Source organism: Eubalaena glacialis, chromosome 5, assembly GCF_028564815.1.
Source record: "Eubalaena glacialis isolate mEubGla1 chromosome 5, mEubGla1.1.hap2.+ XY, whole genome shotgun sequence".
Classification (NCBI taxonomy): domain Eukaryota; kingdom Metazoa; phylum Chordata; class Mammalia; order Artiodactyla; family Balaenidae; genus Eubalaena; species Eubalaena glacialis.
The window spans coordinates 82924057-82944183 of NC_083720.1; the positions used below are offsets into that span (position 1 = coordinate 82924057).

The following is a 20127-nucleotide window of genomic DNA, read 5'->3' on the forward strand; positions in this document are numbered from 1 at the left end:
GATCTAAAGCACGAGGATATTTGGAGGAGAACCTGTGCTGTCATTACCCATGATTGCCCAGATATGTAGAATACTTACAAGGTGGGACATGCTTTTTCTTCAAAAAACAGGGAAAAATACCTTATTGGTATTTTAGCCAATAATTATTCAAGGAACATATTCAATTTGTTGAAAGAAGAGTTGTACAGGGAAATTCAAGAAGTTGATGAAAATATTGCTTTCAGGTTCCTGTTCAAGTGGTCAAATGTGCCATTCAAATATGGACTTGGATTGCTCTTGTACCAAACCTCACTGATTGGCCAAACATGGGTAGATATTCACTGGAAAAAATACAGCGAGTTCTGTTGCTTTAATGTTTTAAAATGCTCAAACAAAATATGATGATTCTACTAGTGAATATTTTTCCACTAATTTGTTTTCATACATATCTGATGGTAATCAATAGTGATTCTGTAAAGGAGAACTCAATTTTAGTTTTATGCTAATGACTTTCTGCCTGTATCTAATTCCTTATCCATTTGGGGGACAAGATTCTAGAATAGATAATAGATTTTGTCATTGTTTTGGCATGTACATGATTACTTAACCTTCTGCTAATAGCATACTACTACTAATAGTGTAATAAATACTAAGTATCCTAATAATTAATACAGGTGATGCTTGTATAAAGCATTAAATGGACTCACTGGAAAGTTCAAAAGTTGATAGGACCAGTTGCATAACACTTAGAAAACACTGAAATCTCAAAGAGAATACCTTGAAGGCCATTACTCCTTTTTACAATTTACTTTATATGTATATATAAAGTATACTATATATATAAAGTATATATATACTTTATATATATATATATATATACATGTCTTTACATTATTCCTTTTTTGGTAAAATGTCTGACATTGATATTATTTTAATAATAACAAAAATAGAAAATGCTATGGTAATTTACAGAAAATGAAGACCAAAATCTACCATTTAAGTAAACTCTAATATTATTGTTTATTCCTTTCTAATATTTTTAAAATCTGAAATTGTCTAAATTATTGTAATCATAGCTTCTGTATTTATACATGAATACACAGAGCATGTGTATTTTTTGTGTTTGTGTGTATATGTATGATAAAGTAGGGAGATATAGTAAGGTCTTCCTCCAATTTTTTTCTCACAACAGTTCTAGTAATAAAAGTGGTTAAACACACCCAGGATCTTAGCTAGAAGTGCCTGTTGCAAGAAACAAGAACATTTCTTGGAAATCTCAGAATTTATTTTAAAACCTTGTGTGTTCATTGAATTAGGAAAATATTTAAATTCCATGCCTATCAAATTCATTCACTTTTCCCAGTGAACATTATAGTAAATGTGATGGTGTAGGAATATAGGTCACATGTAAATTGAAATTCGTTTTTACACATGGTTCTGCTGCTATACCCCACGCATTGTGGGAAAAAATGCACTTGACAAGCAATAAGAAATACACAAGTCTATTCAAGTAGTCCTACAACTATGACCATAAAATAAAATGTATATTTTTTCTCATCATCTAATTAACTTTTTTTTACAGAAATGTTTAAATGTTCAGTAAATCGGAGGAAAAAAACATGGATTTTTAGCAACTGAAGAGCAAATTAAGGTAATTATTAAATTATTGTTGGGAATCATGATTGTTAGTAATTTCAAAGTGTATTTAATATGTTTATATTCAAATTAGTATCTGCTTTTATAAGTATCATATTGAAAATTTAACATATTGTTTAATGGGCTACTGAAATGAAATTTTACATATTTTTGGAAAGTAGACATTTCTTGTGAACAAAAATGTAAATAATATACTTCAAAGTATTTGCTGTTGTGAGGAAGTGTACTCCAGCTATATGAAAAATAAATGAACTACTAAAAATAAATAATTTCAGTAGCTTTCTACCTCTTTTAAAAGACACATCGCTGTCTTACTCTCTTAACTAATATGGAATAGATATTCAGATTTTTAAGAAATTAGTGCATGTATATGACACAGTTCATTAAAGCCATTTTTGCTTAATTCATTCCATTTGCTCTCAATTACATATCTGTGATAGTGAATGTCAATATTAGGAAATAAAATGTGTGCATTTTACAGACCAAGCTGTTTAACATAAAGCACGTTCTTTTCAAAAGTGTTTTTATTTATCACAAATCTATTTATAGAGTACAACATAAGAGACTTCAAGGAGTATAACCTTAGGCCAGTACACATATTTGCATCTTGTTCAGCAATCATTTGAAGGCTAAACAGGCCTTTATATTAATCAATCAACAATAAATTGGAATTTCCTTTCTTCTTAAAGTTACTAAAGTTAACTTCCTTAAAGCAATTTTGTAACTTCTAGAATGTAAATTCTTATAAATATGCAGCTTAAAAGTAGAAATAACTTTTTAATTTTCTTTATATTAAAATCATGTTCATTTAATTTTGAATTGTTAATATAATTTGTATGTATTATAAATCATTATAAACCTATTTTCAAAGATTCTGTATTTTCCTTTTTACTCTAAGAGTACTAACTTAAGACTATAAAAACATTACACTCACCTTTGTAGATACTAAATTTTCCCCTCGATGTCTCTTCTTTTAGATATTTTTGTTTTAATTTCTTTGTCACTGCTTTCTTCTGCACACATTCACAAATGCAAATAAATAATATTATCCCTCTTTTCCAGAATAGATATGATTGAATCTACTTTATTTGTATTTGCTAGCTTATCTATATATTGGCAGATAAATTTTACAGACATTCTTTTACTGACTTGAATAAAATGGGTTTTTTGGTACTTAGTGAAAGAAATAAATTTAGGCTGATTGAATCATTTTTTAAAAAATAGGCTGATTGAATAGGCTGATTGAATCATTTTTTTAAAAAAATTAAGCCAAGCAAAACTTAGATGTCTTGCTCTGGAGAAATTAAATGCTGGTGGGAAAGATATGAAGCTCTATAGAAATTATTATATACATTTTAAAAGGGTCAGTTGCAAACTGCTAAGGAAACAAACGAGGGAGCAGCTCACTTTTGCTGGAGGCTCTTGAAACCCTCATGGAGGCTGTGAAATTCACTGCGGAGGTTGTTGAGACAGAGAAGGTGAGGTCATGCATTCCAGACTAACAGAACAGCTTGTGAAAGAGCATATAGAGCAAGGGATGGCCACTGAAGGATTGATATTTACTTTGTTGCTGAAGGGTTACACACGTGGTAGAACAATGTTAAGATATGAGTCTGGAAAAGTAGATTTGGAGCAGCCCATGTAATATATCATGTTTGCCAGACGAATGCTTAATTTTCCATTAAGCTGTCTCTTTGGAGTGCTCAAGGGTATCTGTAAGGTTGTGAGAAGAAAATTTCAGAACCTCTCCTGATGCTTGTTTTCATTAAGAAATATAAGAAAGAAAGGCTTTCTAATATTTAATATAATGACTGCTACTGGCCCCACATACGAAGTTTCTGGAAAATGGTAGGAATTTTTACAGTGTTAAATGATTGACAATGTTTGCTTCCTTGTTTTTTAATTGAAATATAATACATGTACCTTAAGTTCACCCTTTTAAAGTGTACAATTCAGTGGTTTTTAGTATATTCACAAAGTTGTGTAATTGTCACCACTATCTAATCTAGAAATTTTTTTTCATTCCTAAAAAAAACTTTGTACTCACGAGCAATTACTCATTCCTCCCTCACCCCATCCCCTGGCAGCCACTAATATACCTTCTGCTGCTATGGATTTACCATATAAATGGAATCATACGATATTTTTGTATTTGCCCTTTTCACTTAACGTAATGTTTTCAAGTTTCACCCTTGTGTGAATCAGGACTTAATTTTTTTATGCATGGATAATAGTAATAATATCACATTTTGCTGATCCATTCATCAGTTGACAGACATTGGGTTTTTTTAATATTTTTTGGCTATTATGAGTACTGCTACTATGAACATTTATATCCAAGCTTTTGTGTAGACATATGTATTCATTTCTCATAGGTATATACCTGGGGTGGAATTGCTGGGTCATATGGTAACTGCATGTTTTATGTTTTGAGGAACTTCCAAATTGCTTTCCAAAGTGGCTATACCATTTTACATTCCCACCAAAATGTATGAGTGTTCTAATTTCATCATATTCTAGCCAAAAGTTATTGTCATTTTGAATTATAGCCATTCTGATGGATGTCAAGTGATATCTCATTGGATTTTGATAGCAGTGTTTGTTTTTAAGAGTATTTTAGTGTACTGATGTTACATGAGTTTGGATAAGTGCATTAAATGTAATTATTGCCAAATTTAAACTAGACTGGTTCTCATATTTAGACAATACATGCATAAGTCAACAATAAAAAATGGTAGAGCTGATGTTTATTCCTATTAAGGGATATTTTCAGAGTCATTATATGATAAACATTGATAAGCTACTCAGATTTATTAAGGATAGCAAAAACAAAATAATCTCATACCATATGTGATTAAACTTGGCCTAAGGACATATTTGTCTTGCGGTATAAGTTAATGATAGTACACAGCATCATTAATAGCAAGACTTTTAATAACATCTGGAACACAAGTGCACACCTCTCTGGATTTTTCAGCAATGTTTGAAGTCATGCTCAATCTAATCATTTACAAATTTTCACTAAATTTATGATAAATGTTTAGAAGCCTTATTTGAGATTTCCTGGGGGGAAGGAATGAAATCATTGGAAAAAACCCTAGTTCTTCCTGCTGTGGTAAAAATGGTTGAAATCACACAAGATAAATTATATGGCAACAAATAAAATTGTATTACTTTATCACCAAATACTGTTGCAAGATGACATGAAAAACATTATTTTAACCAGAAAAAAAAAAGTATTAGAACAAATTATGTAGTATGAGAGATTTGTTTTGCCTTTGGACAAAATATATGTTTTTCCAACATGCATTAATTTATGCTATTTGTTAGATTATTTTTTAAAATCAGGTTTATTGATATATAATTATGTAATGTACAATTCTATTTTGATGCATAAAGTTGTGTGAGAACGTACCACCAAAATCAAGATACAGAATATATCCTTCACCCCCAGTTCTCTTGTGCCCCTTTGTAGTCATTCCCTCCCACCACTATCAGCCCCGGGAAAGTCTAGATTCTTCTTTAGAAACAAAATGCAAAAACAAAAACAAAAACACCTGAGAGGAAGCAGACTAAAGAGGTCAGGTTTTGAAAACAGATTCTATATATGACCTTCAGGGTGTTACTTATCCTCTCGCTGTTTCAATTTCTTTATTAGAAATATGGGATTAACAAAACCATCTACCACATATCATTTAGGATAGAGCTAGGTATATTTAAGCACTTATAAACACTTAATGTTTTTAAAATAAACTATAATTTTTTGAGCCTTTAAGGAAGGATATACTGGAGAAGATATATTTTCCACAGTAAATGACCTCTTAGTATGGATTCAACCACAAAGCGTCAAATCAAGTTTTCAAAATAATAAAACCAATTCAGGAACATCATGCTCACACAAGTTTTGCTTAATGGCTCCATTCTTCCAATTCCTTAGGCACAAATGCTTGAAGTGCATCTTGAATTTTCTTTCACCTACATTGCATATTCATTAGCTACTGAGTACCTCTTTGGCTACTACCTTGGTCCAAATTGCAATCCCCTCTTGGCTGGAGAATTACAACATTCTCCTGTTTTTCTTGCTCCACTGTTTTCACTGTACAGCCCTGAGAGCCTCGTTCTACCCTCCACCTCCTCTGCACTCCAGACGCCATTTCCATTTGCTGAACACAAGAGGCCGCTCTACGAAGGAGCCTTAGCTCCTTCTACCAATCACACTCTCCCAAGTTACACCCATGGCTTATTTCCTAGGCTTCAAATATCCTCTTCTCTTGGCAACCTTCCTTGAACAACCTACTTATAATTGAAACTGTCTGGGGGCACTCCCCTGCCCTCCTCTCTTGCTTTATTTTTCTCCAGATCATATAATACCACTTTACACACAATTCTGTTTATTGTCTCATCCCATTAGTTAATGGATTTTAAATATTTCCTCTTTACAGCATCCTTTTCATTTCTACTTTTATGTGTCTTTTATATTGTACCACTGGCCTTGCTCATGGATTTGGATATTAGAAAGTTAATTCTGGAAGCAGGCAGTGTGGGGGGCTGTGCGACTAGAGGAAAGGAGGATTATCTTGGAAATATTTGCAATATCTCATGGAAGGAATTATAAAGATCTGGTTTAAGGCAACAACACCGGGGATTGAGTGGTAGTAACACATTCGAGACTATGTGTTTAAAAAGTAAAACTGACAAGTCTTAGTGACTGTATTTGATTAGTGAGAGTTGAAGTCTCAGTGGGACAAGTCTCAGGCTTGAAACTGGCAACCCCATGGATGGTGACGCCTTTTACTGAGCTTTAGGGAGCAGGGTTCTTTGTGTGTGTTTTTTTACAGAAATAATTAATGGTTTCACAGAAATAATAATGCTTGTGTTTTACAGAAATAAAGTCCAGAGCTAGATGTTAATTTTTATCTTTAGGTAGAAATGATCTCTAAAAATACAACACCTTAAACTGAAGGTCATTAATGTCTCCCTTCTTTACCCAATTGTTTATAGGAATTAAAAAATATTTTGACTTGCTATGAAATTACATTTTCTAATTAATTTCAAAACCACAGTCAGAAAGTACAGGATGTAGAAACTGGCCATGGGCAGAGCAAAAGCACATTAATTATTCAGTCATCCCTGCTTATCCCATTCTTGGAGATAAAGTGGCTGTCAGAATCTGTCAGCTGTATAGTTAGTGCCCTTCAGAATTTACATGCATAAATGGTGACCTTTGGAAATTTGCATAAAGATAAGTCTGGCATTGGAATGATAGCTGCCAGTCAGTTTTGCAAGGCACAAGTTGTCAGCCACCATCTAAACCATAGAATGGGCAGTGAAGCAAGAATAGTAAATGGAGTATATACAAAACAGCAATAATACTTATTTTACCAAAACAGAAATGCAACCTATTTTTAATAGAGGTTTATAATGGTTACAGAAGTTATAACCAATTACTGAATATCCTTGAATCAGTATTTTTGCTTTTCTCACTGAACATTTTTGTTAAAACTTTTGTTCTAAAATATCAAAAATTTAAAATTTAATCATTAAAATGTTTATTAGATGTTATAAAATCAATGTATACTCATTATAGAAAATTTAGAAATATTGCAAAGAAAGAGTATATTATCCATAACCCCATACCCAGAGGAAGCAGCGGTTAATGTTTTTGTGTAAATTTTTAGTTATCTTTTTAAATAAATAAATATACATAAACATATTCATAGCCTCATAAGTGGGCAAGTACCTTCTTACTAGCATTGTACTGTATTTTACTCAACATAAATACTACTGAGAGAAACTGAGATAAACGTGTATTTATATAAATCTTTTGGTATATAAGTGATTATTTCCTTGAATAGATTTTTAGCAGTGGAATTATTGGGTTTAAGTTTATGACTCTTTTTAAAGCTTTTGATACATATTGTTAAAATTTCCTTCCAGATGGTTTCATTTCCATAAGCTCTCAATTTACCTAAATACTCACCTTCTTTACTTAGTCACTTTCAAATGTTATATTTTAAATGTCTGATAAAAGCCTGACATTTAGGGAATGTTGTATTAAAATCTTTGTAAGGTAGAAAATCATTTTCAATTAAAAATATCTTTTCTTTGATAATTGTTACAAATTTCAATTTCTATATATAGTAGCATGTCACTTTATAACTTACCACACTCATCACCCTAAACCTGAAACATTCATATTTCAGAATAGTGCTGAATATCTAAAATGAAAGTAAAATATAATGAAAACAAAATTCAAAAACTTTGACAATTCAAAATAATTATACATAAATTGTGTGATAAGAGAGACTGACTAGCTGAGCAAGCAAAGTTTATTCTTCATCTCCTCTTTTTTGGACACCTATGACTTTTCCTGCTTTGGCAAACAAGGTAGTGTCCACTATAATACTGGAGTGCAACCAGACCTCCTTTAGTTTTTTTCATCTTGAAAATACCTGAACATGTTTTTTTTTTTAACTCAGTACATTACAAATAAAACAAAAAGACTAGTTGAGAGTAAACTGTAAATGGATATACAGCTTTTTCCTGACATAATAGTTAATCTTAAATTTGGACATTATGTGGGAAGTATACTAGTTTAGTCAAACCTCTAGGACAATTGTATGTTCACTTTCCATTATTTCTTATTTTGATGGGTAAACCCTGAGCCGGCAGTGCCCTGGACAGAATCTTGTGTCCTGAACCTTATACTTGACCAAATCTTCTTTATCTTAAACTATCCAGTGCTGCCTCTAATTTATGGCATTGAAAATAATATGATGGTTCAAAAAGACTGGTCTTTTCTGCCTAAATTAGGGATGCTATGTTGAATATAGAGAGATCTGCTCTAGGCCATAAGTATTTATAGATTGGGGTTTTGTGCCATAGCTAAAAAGCTAAAAATAGTTCATTATTGACTATTGATTTTATTTGTTTTTTGCAGGAGAGGGATTTTTTTATACTTTTTAAACTGAGTATATACATTTAAAAATTTTTATTGCTTGTATGTGTTTAAAATTACTTAGGAATTTGTAAATACTGGAGGAATTTTATTAAATGTGTATACCCATGCAACCATGAGTGTTATTTGTCTGTCTTTATAGATCTGTGTATCTATGCTTATAGTATTTGTTTTGTTTTGTTTTCTGCATGCAATTCTACGAGATTTAAGACTTGTATAGAACTGTGTTTTTATCACCACAACTAGGATACAAAATAGTTCTATCACCTAAAAATTCCCCCATGCTGCTCCTTTGTGGTCATTTTCTGTCTGTGTCTCTAACCCCTAGCAACCACAATTCTGTTCTTCATTCTTATATTTTCAGATTTTTCAGAATATCATATAAATGAATCATACAGTAAGTAACCTTTTGAAACTAACTTCTTTCACTCATCATAATGCCTTTTTTACTTGTTTTTGAGTATATCAATAATTCATTCATTCATTATTGCTGGGCAGAATTCCGTTGTATAGATGACTCATGGTTCAACTATCCATCCACTTGTTGAAGACATTTGGGTTGTTTCTAATTTTTGGTGAAAATAAAGTTGCTATAAACATTCATATGCGGGGTGTGTGTGTGTGTGTGTGTGTGCGCGCACATAAATTTTCATTTCTCTAGGGTAAATACCTAAAAGTTGGGTTGCTGGATCGTGGTAAGTGTATATATTAATTTTTTATTGTTCGTATTTTGTATTTCTAGCTGCATTTTGTTTCTATTTTATTTGTATTTTATGTGACATTGTTATCATATAAATTGTTGTGCAAAAACAATCTTCAAGTGCTAGGTTAAGCTGTTAATTATTTAACACTAGCTTGACTATGGCAGGACCTACTTTTATTGGTCTCTGAATTTAAGTAGAAAAAATTATATCATCCAAGTGGAAAATGCTGCTTTCATGATTTTTCCTTCCATGATATTTTTCACTTTTCTTTAGGAGTGTGTCTTGTTTCCTTTAGTAAGTGATCCCCAAACAACTAACCACAGGAACCGCAGCTTAACTGTTTCTGCACTGGATACAACATAAACTGTTTTATTCTAACTAAAGCACTTTTTACATAGAAAAGACCCTCATTGAGAAAATAGTTTACAGTATGTTCTAACAAATTTGGTCGTCTAGCATCCAAGACCCAGGAGATGAAAATAAAAATTATAAAGAGTAGAAATACTAAAAACTAAGCATGAATCTGTATATTAAGGATGGGGACCAAATAACCACTGAAAGTCATCATAAAAAATTTAGTAAACGTAGCAGTCTGGATCTATTATATGTCAGAGCAAAGTTTCCATATGTATCTAAGAGCCTTTGAATAATACATATTTTACAAATGTGGTTCCTATTAGGAACACCTCTGGATCAGGTTACCTTCCCTCTAGGCCTGGTCTTGCCATTAACTTGCTGTGAGACCTAGGGCACATCATATAATCTCTCTGGATTATAGTATTCTCATTTGTCCAATTAGTGAGGGTAGTACTAGATTATCCATAAAGGACCTTCTTGCTCTTAAAAAAATAGGATGCTGCAATCCTGTGGTGATCTTGGGTCATTGAGAAGGAAAAGTTCGTTTGTGTGTGTTTAATATACTTTGTCAGAAAGCAAGGATATATATGGTACATTTTAAAAGACTTTTAAAAAATACATGTAACTTTGAAAAACAGTTTTGGTGCTTGGAAGAAATCCACTAGGTATTCTAGAAAGCTTGACTATTATAGAATTATTAATTTCCCTATTATTTTTAAAAAGTTAAGTAATTTGAAAAATTATAGATTTTGTTTTATATTAAGTATTTACATGAGTAAATATAAATTGATATCCCCATTTTTTAGTGTTATAGATCTTTATTGAAAATTGTATTTTAAGATTTTTCCAGAATTTCTCATGTCAATAAAAACTTATTGAATTAGTGCCTCCCCTTAATTATGAAACACAGGCTTCATAATAAATTCTCAACTTTTTTCAGACTAAATATGCATTTTTTCCTAAACAATTTCAAGCTTATATAATCACAAGAAAAGGAGACTGATTAAAAACATCATCTTTGGTTACATTTGCTTAATGCAGAATACTACATTAAGTAACATGTTTCAAATGCTAAGGAATGTCATCGTAAATCTTGAAGAGGAATGAAGATTAAAACATTAATTTTAATTTGCTTTTAAAAAATTTAGTACATATTATATTAGTGTCTGGTGTGCGTAAGACCTCTGCTGTGTTCTGGAGTGATGGTGCTGTCCTGACATAGAGAAAATCACAAGTCTAGCTGGGGATACAGAAAAATGTAAAACTAGATATATTATAATGTCCTAAATACTATAATAGAAACATGAGGAAAAGGAAGTAAGTAATTCTGAATAAAAAGCCTTAGTAGAGCTTTGCAGAATTGGTAGCATATGGGAAGGATTTTACTACTGGAGAACAGAGAATGGACATTCTAAGAGAACAGATATTCTTAGAGTATTCATTAGAAAATAGTGAATAATTTGTTCTGGGGAATATAATTTTCCTGGGTGATAGAGTATTAGGTAAAGGTACTTGAGGAAATTTAAGTACATTAAGAGACCCTTTTAATATTATTATATATTTAGTAGAGACCTAATAATATAGCTATTATTGTGATACTGGTTTTTTTTTAAGAGCAACATCTCTTGGAAGTGTGAGAGTTTCATTAAAGGTGGGATAAAACCATCAGATAAGAAACATGAAATAGAGGGCTAGAACTGATAGCTACCATCTTCTGTGAACTTTTTGCAAACACCAGTGCTCTCAGCATTGATGAAATTCCAAATACTGAACTTTCTCCACTGAATTTTTATATGAACCTTTGAAATATATACCTTTAGAACTTATTTAGCTCAGGAGGACTACATTTTTTCTTCTTTAAAACATTATAAATTTTACACTTACATAAAAGTTTCTTTTATATCTTTTTTAGTTCATCTCATATACATTATATGCATTTTTTCTTGAGTCCTAAGATGTGTTAATGGAGGAGAATTTAATTGTTTAAGAAAAAAAAGAAATAAAGAAATTGGATTTCTTGGTTTGGCTTACTGCTGCCTTCAATATTCTGAGAACAATAATGCAATTAGCTAAAATGTTTATCCACAAAATTTAATTCCTGGGGAGTAGCTTCTCAAATTGCCTCTTACAAGTGTAATGGAAGCAAGCAGTTGTTTGCTGCTTTGTTGCCAGAAATTGTGAATGGCTAGATTTTTATGAAACTTGGTGGTAATGCATGTATAATCATGTAAACTCTCCATTGTCAATTTGAATGAAGAAACTGAATTTTGTAGACAAACACTTTTTCTTATATTGTGTCTCAGTGTTCTCAGCCATGAGTGAAGAAATCCTTGATGTTATTAATTATTCCACAAATGAAGTTTTTAATAGAGTTCTTTTTCATTTCAATTTAATTTCATCCCTGATTAAATACACTGAATTAGTAATATTTTGGATTGTCATTTTATGGATAATCTCGTGATAAGTAGTTGAAAATGAAAGTTTGGATATTTATTCTGGGCATAAATAAATATCCAAAGAAAATGAATGCTTCTTATCATTATACCTGTATCAGTAAATATTGTAGCAATAATTCCCTCTGATACTACCTTCGAAAAGAACTGCTAATAGGTAAAGAGCAGAGGAAGTGTATTATAAAACCTTTGCTGAATATATAGCTTCTGAAAAGTTATCCCTGGGCAAAATCCTATACAAATCATTTCTAACAATTTTGCTTTATTGTATTATGTTATTTCAGGTGCTTTCTATCTCAACTGGACTGGTTCCTAGCTGCAGTTAAAATATACTATTAGGTTAATCCTATGCAATAAATATAATAAAAGTATGAGGGCTATAATAGGTTAAACCCACTCAGCAAAATATCACAATGAATTAGAGCTTTCATTTAAGAAATAGCCAATTGCAACCCATTTGTAATAGATAAGAAAGTGATAGCTGAAAATATTTTAACTGGCATGAACTTCAATAGAATGCCAAGGAATAAATTTAATATAAAACAATTTAGAAAACATTGATATGGAGGGGAATAGCTCAACTGTTAGTTTAGAAAGAGTAACACTAATTTCTTTTTTATCCCTTCTTCTAAGAGAGCACCTTGGGCTAATGCTAATAGACAAACAAGGAATAATGAGCTAATGGAGTCTCCACTAAACTATATTCGCCATAAATTGAAGATCACATCTGAACTGAGATTATTTCCAATTTGCATTTACTTATAGCCTATGTTAGCTAAAGAGGGAAAGGATTTATTTGTGAAGGACTACTTACATTGTGCCTTTCATTCAAATGCTTGCCACATTTCTTGTACGTATGTGATATCCAGTAACAAAATTCTTTTAACTTTAGTTATAGCAGAAAGTAAACTTCTAAAAAAGTTTAAATGAATTAAATAACATTAGATTTTTTCCGATTATGCATATTCATCTTTAATACATTTAGAATGCAAACTCAAAGTGCTGGCCCATTTCTGCCGTTAATGATGATAAAGTCTTTAAATAAAAAACCCACATTTTTTACTGTCTTTGATAATGCCATAGAGCAACAAAAAATGGGTACTTTGAAACTTTTTAAAGAATGTACATATATCAAGTTACATTAAAACGCATCTATTATATTAATCTGGAAGGAGAGGTTCTTATTTTGACTTATATTGGAAAATTATTGCCATCTTGACTCATTTGAACTGAATTCTTGAGTATTTTATCATTTGAAGGGCTTTGATCTCTGACAACATATTGTATAATATAGGTAAATATGAAGAGTAACCAAGACACTTTTGGCTTTCCCCCGTCACTGACTTTTTTGTAACATCCAACTTTAACTTATCTAGGAGGAAAATTTTATTGTTGTTATATTAATGTATAATGTAGTTACTATAAATTTACTATAAATCTACGTATTTTCCATCTACCAAATTAGTTTATAAATTGACACCAATAACATGTATTCATGCAGTGCTTTGACTGGTGTTTTTTTTTTTTTTTTTAAGATTTTTTTTGATGTGGCCCGTTTTAAAAGTCTTTGTTGAATTTACAAATTTGCTTCTGTTTTCTGTTTTGTTTTTTTTGGCTGCAAGACATGTAGGATCTTAGCTCCCTGACCAGGGATTGAACCTGTACCCCCTCCATTGGAAGGTGAAGTCTTAACCACTGGACCACCAGGGAAGTCCCTGACTGGTGTTTTTGATGCTTCTCACATTCTAATTCACATCACTGAGTGTCTATTATGTCCCAGGTACTAGGAAACATATTTTCATGAAATTTTTGATAATCCATTGACCTAGTGAAGAAGAGACTAGCCACTGAGAGGAATGGAAATTTGATTTAGTAGAATAAGGTTTTATATTTCATAGTTTCCAATATAATAAAGATATGTTAAAACTGTAAAATAATGTATAACAACAACAGCAATAGTGCAGTTTCTAGGAGTTCACTTATATAAAAAATGTCATCAAATCATTACATCGTCATTCACCAGTTATTACAAAATTGTATAAAGTTAGGATTTTAAAGCAACAAACTTTTTCTTTTTTGCATGTTAATATAACTTCTGTTTTTATCCCCCGTAACAATTTTGTCTTCTTGTTCTTCTCACAGAACTTTCTCAATTTCCAATTTTAAATAATTTTACAAAAGAAATTAAGGAATAGGACCAATGTGATTGAAGCAGAATTACCCTCCATTTCTGTGGTCTGGTCAGCATTAAAAACCAAAGAGTTAAAAAAAAGATATCCAAAAGGGAAATGGGTGCAAATGTGGGGATATGAAAATATGAAAGCACATGATCTCTGGAAGTTTTGCTTTTTAAAACTCCTTCAGAGACCACCTGAATCCTCCAGAGAATTGTGAATGTCACAGCATCTTCCTACCTCTCAGTTCCTAGTTAGCTATGTGTCTATTTCCTCACCAACTTTTCTTCCCTCTTTTGCACCGTAGAGCTGGAACACCACTGTTTCTAAGATGCTGGTTGAGATTAGTCCTGTTCTGTTCCTTATGTTTTGTAAGTGCCACATGTGAGTACCTATCTTGGGAAAATTTGAATAACTGCAGGAGTTGCTAATCTCTCATAAAAATTTTAAAAATAGTAACTGGTCTTTTTAGGCTCCAGGGGGCTATGTTGAATCTCTTATCTCTTAAGGATCCTTTCTTCAAAGAAGGGATTTTAAAACTTAAAGATTCTACTTCTTCTCTGTATTGTACTCCAAAGATCCTTTGAGTGTATAGTTGTAGAAATAGAATGGATGAGTAATAAATCGGTCACTGGAGAACCATACCAAACCATATTTTGAACAGGCAAGTAAATCTGGAACTGTTGGAAGCTCTGGAATGAGCCATTCTTCATATTATTTTAGAAGACTTTATCACACCCAGCAGGTTAGATTCTGAATGATGAAATAACAAGGTAATGTTAGTTTTGCTATATTTTATTTTGCCTTGAGAACAAATTCATTGAACAATGTTTCACTGAAACTACAATCCTGAAAATTTGTCAGTGTCCTTTGTGAAATGTCTAAGAATTAAAATTAAGAAATAGTTGAATGAGATAAAGTAATTTATTAAGTAAGAAATCAGCCTTTGGAAATCTAAAATTCCATATAGAATATGAGATTTTAACTTTGAATTTGGATTTTGATCGATTGAAAATATCCATTTAAGCAGACCCTTCATTAGATATCAGAGGGTGAGAATTATTAGTCTCTGTAAATGTATTGACAGTAAATGGCACCACAGTTCAACTTGAACAACATATTTTTTTCATTGAGCTAAGTTATCTTTTTTCTTGTCTCTTAACATTTAAAACATGGTAAAGGATTTCATATTTAAAGTCATCATCTGGACTTGGTTAGCAAGTTTAATTCATGATAATCCTATCCGTCAACCTTAGTCTGATTCAGTTAATACCTGGTAAAATAGCATCTTCTTTTCTGCCTTTCCTGGCTTCCCTAGGTTGGCTGGCCACTCCACCTTTTTGGCTTCCTCTGTACTTTTGTCCTCTCACACCATATATGGAGCCACTGGTACAGAACACCTTTTTTTAAAAACACATGTTTGACTTCCTTGGTATACCCCTGAAATATGAACCAACATATTCAAAGGATCTGTGAAAATCGAATATTCATTTAAATAAGCAAATCAGATCTGATGTAGAGAACATTTAAATAAAGGAAACCTGTCTTTCTTTTTCCCTTCTTCTCTTTTGCCTGTGCTTTTTCTCCTTCTACAACTGTCTCCCTGACAGCGCCCCCCCCCAAACACCAGTCCTTTTTTCTTTCTTATTGCAAAGGAAAGAGTAATGTATACTAGGGTTACTTGAATTTATTCACATATTCTAATTAGAAATAAAAGTACTGAATGGACCATTTATAGGACAGGACAATCCCTTACTTGTAAGTAGAAAGTATACGGAAATAGAAATTTTCCATAGAATTGAATGATACTAAAATTATTATTTATTCATATGTCATGATATCCAAAATGAAAATTGCTTACTTCAGTTAGTATTCAGATATTTACTAAAAGATACATAACATTAAATGAACTGTGTGAAACAGGAATAGAGATGATTTTTAAATATTTTTCATAATAGGAATTAATATAATTTAGAAAAGGGCACTGCTGACTAGTTTGGCATTGATGTTGAAAGTGTGTTTTTATGGCTAAAGATGCAATCTTTAAAGTGGATTATTTTCCGTACAAAATCCAATTTTTAAATGACATAAATCATATATTAGACAATAATGTATAACAGAATTATTAATTTATTCCTATTTCATCTTCTGGGCTAATCTCATTAATTTTCAAGATCTATTTTACAAATATTATATATACTTTATATTTTTAATGTATTTAGGTTTGTAAATAAAAGTAGAAAAAGTTATCAACTAATAATAAGAGAAATGTCACTCTTTGTAATGAATAAAAATACTAAATGAGTACTTAAAACTACTAGTACTGGTTCTATTAGTACATATTAAAGATAGGATTTTACTTCCATGGACTTGAATTTCTACCCTAAAATCTGAGATCATTGAACTAAATGATTGAGGTATCTTACGGGTGCTAAATGTTTCATATTTAAATCTTCCCTCTTGCTTTACAAACTTAAACTCTTTGGGATTTTAGAAGTGAGAAGGAATGTCATTCATGTTTGCTCTTATATATGGTAAGGTAGACAAGAAGCTCAGTCAGGATGGCAGGGTATAATTTCCAAATTTAAAATGTTGTGTTGACGAATGAAGTAAATTTGTACTTAGTTTTAAGTAGAGGCGATGAGTACCAGGGTACATGATCAGTGCAAGTGTGCCCCTGAGACAATATAATTTTCTGCAAATCAAAATAATCAGCAAGAGAGCATATATTTCCTTAATGGAGTACTGAGAGTTTATCAGCTTCTATTAGAGTGTTCATTTTAAAAATGAAGAAAAGGGGAAAGATCTAGTTGAATTTTTAAACCTCAGTTAAATAAAAAGGTTTTGCATATGTGGTATCTTAATGATTAATATAGCTGGGAGAGTTAATTCCATGTTGAAAGCAGTGTAATAATTATAGAAATGAGTATAATTATTATAAAAAGCTTCTACTCCAGTGCAATAGTCAAATGAAATAAATATAGAATAAAAAAAACTCACAGTATAAGAAAGAAGAAAAATGATATACTTTGTTTTGTACAGGAGACTAGAAAGTCAACTAGAAATAATTCCTGTTGAAACGTGGCATTTTGTAAAAGAGAACCATCACTATAGATTGTCCATGAGATTCCCTGTGAATAACTGGCGATGTGAGGCTGTAGTAGTCAGAGCTCTTTATTCCTTCCAAACCAGTTATTGTGCTACTAATTAGAATTGGATATTGGTGGTAGTGGAAATGAGGGAGACTATCAATGTTACTTTGTGTTAAATTTTAATCACACAAGTTAGGACATTCAGAATTATGGTTTCCATGGTAACCACAACACTGAGCCCTGTGTGAAGGCATTACAGTGGGGGTCTTTGATTAAAAGAAAGTAAACCAGAAGTGAAACAAAATGCTCCATATGTGCAGCTAAAGTTACCAAAAAAAAAAAAAGAAAAAAGTCCAGCTCCCTTGTCCTTAATTATATTTGCTTAATAGTATGTCACATGTTTGTGCAGTACACTGAAAGGTCTGTTGTAATTCTCATGTGGATGCTGTGTTTTCATTAGGTTTTAAATGATTATTTTTATAGTACCTTTTACATTTTTAAAATATATTTATGATTTTCATTTTTAACACATCTGTAGACTCTGACTTTAGGGAACTCATGATAATGCGTATGGAAGAAGATTTTTTTTTCACTGAAAATTTTTCAGAAAATGTGTAGATAGAATTGTAGTACTAGACTTTTGCTTATAAGCTTTCATTTTGAATATTTAGGTTAGGACAACTGTTTAAAATTCCATTTTTATTAAGTTAATTTTTATCATCAACATGAAAAGAGTCTCAAGGAAGAAATGAGATTGAGTAATTAAAGGTGTTTAAGAACACTGGACCCATAAAGATAATTCCCTGGCGGTCCAGTGGTTAGGATTCTGGGCTTTCACTGTCAGGGCCCCGGGTTCGATCCCTGGGGGAGCTAAGATCCTGCAAGCCACACGGCACGGCCAAAAAGCAAAACAAAACAAAACACGAAACATTGGACACATAAAAAGATTGGTACAGTAAAAAGTAGTTGAAGACACTGATCGCTAAAGATAAAATGTATTTGGAGATTTATTTTTGAAGAATACACTTTGGTCAGGAATAGGGATAATAATCATTAAACTGTTATGCTACATTCCTGTCTCATTTTTTTTAGAAATGTAATATTTAGCATATGCTGGAAAACAAATGTGTTACATATATATAGGCATGACCGGGTAATGTTTGTGCTGTAGAAACAGTAGAGACCTGCTTAGGTAAGGAATTTTTCCTGTATGATGGTAGTGGTGCTTTATTGAGCACCTATTATAGGCTTAGTTATGCTAAGTTTGTCACTGTCTGAATTTATATGCTTTAAGGAGCATGTGATCTGGTGACATTTTTGACAAGAATAAGTAAAAATAAGAACAAACATTTTTCTACAGCTTCATCTCTAAATACAGAAAATGCTAATTAGGCTAATACTTCTCATGAAATAGTTCAAAACTTGTAACGTATATTTGAATCAATAACATAGATTAAGTACTTCTCTATGAATACTTAGTCATGGAAGAATGCCAATGGATCAGATTTTAAAATTAAACATCATTTTACAGACCACTGGTCTGTTGCAGATATCAGCAAACTTTTTCTATAAAGGGCCAGATAGTACACATTTTAGGCTTTGCAGGACATGTGGTGTCTGTCCTAACTGCTGAACTCTGCTGTCATAGTGCAATGACAGCTGTAGTCAATATGCTAAAAAATGAGCATAGCCGTGTTCCAATAAAACTTAAGTAGACGTTGAAATTTGAGGTTCATATAATTTTCACGTCATGAAATATTCTTCTTTTAACTATTATAAAACATAAAAAAACATTCTGAACTTGTGGGATGTACAAAAACAGGCAGTGTGGCAGATTAATCTTGTGGGCTGTAGTTTGCCAAACCCTGACCTTTTTTATTTTCTGATTTTTGTTTTATTTTTATTTTTATTGGGGGGGTTGTTTGTTTATTGAAATGCAAAGTATAATGTCTACCTGCATGACAAAAATTAGTACTTCAACACTAAACACTTAAGTATCCCAAATTATTTTTTAAAATTCTATATCAGTTCCCATTGATGATGTGAATATTTGATGATCCATTCTATTTTGAAACAATAGTAATATCATCTACATGGATTTGATATGCCCCCAAAATAGCGTGTTTTTTTCCACATGTGAGGTTTAATCAGGGTGAGAGCTAGGCAAATATTTGTGTAGATGGGCGTCAAAATGTTGATTAAAGTGACTGGAGAATGTAGCTTATGCATATAGCTGCAATGTTAGCTCCCTAACATTGCATCCCAGAATTAAGCAGTGTCAAGCTCAGAGGGATACATACAGGCCTCCCCATGTACGGTGATGCCACTGTAAAATTTACGGTATGGAATAATACACTAGAATCTGTGTTTCCTTTGTGTGCCTGGCTGCCCACAGATGGAAGAGGGAAAATAATTTAGCCGGATATGTCAGGTTCTTTCCTAAACTCATCAGTTAGATAAGTCACATTTTTTACCTTTGGTAGAGTGAATAAAGGCTGGCAAGTGCCAAAAGTTACATTAAATGCTGTTCTTTCTCATGAAAGAATGAATTTAGAGAAAAGGTTTTTGTTTTTCCTATCTTTTATTCATTCACTTATTCAATCAATTATTCAACACATCTCTTTAGTTATCCACTATATTAGTCAGCTCAGGCTGCCATAACAAAATACCATAGTCTGGGTGAGTTAAACAACAAAAAAAATATTTTTTCATAATTTGGAAGCTAGAAGTCCCATCTCACAGTGCCTGTCTATT

The 20127-nt window shown here is 31.8% G+C and overlaps 1 protein-coding gene across 7 annotated transcripts in view; it reads left to right on the forward strand.

Moving 5' to 3' along the window:
* Window positions 1-20127, forward strand: part of ADGRL3 (adhesion G protein-coupled receptor L3) — an 858517-nt gene that overhangs the window by 173068 nt on the left and 665322 nt on the right. For 6 of the 7 annotated variants that reach the window (XM_061192347.1, XM_061192340.1, XM_061192343.1 and 3 more), the window contains exon 2: window positions 1562-1630. The exons of the other annotated variant lie outside the window; for it this stretch is intronic. The gene's annotated coding sequence lies outside the window, so the exon portion shown is untranslated. The remainder of the gene's footprint in view (window positions 1-1561; window positions 1631-20127) is intronic. 7 annotated transcript variants of the gene reach the window in all.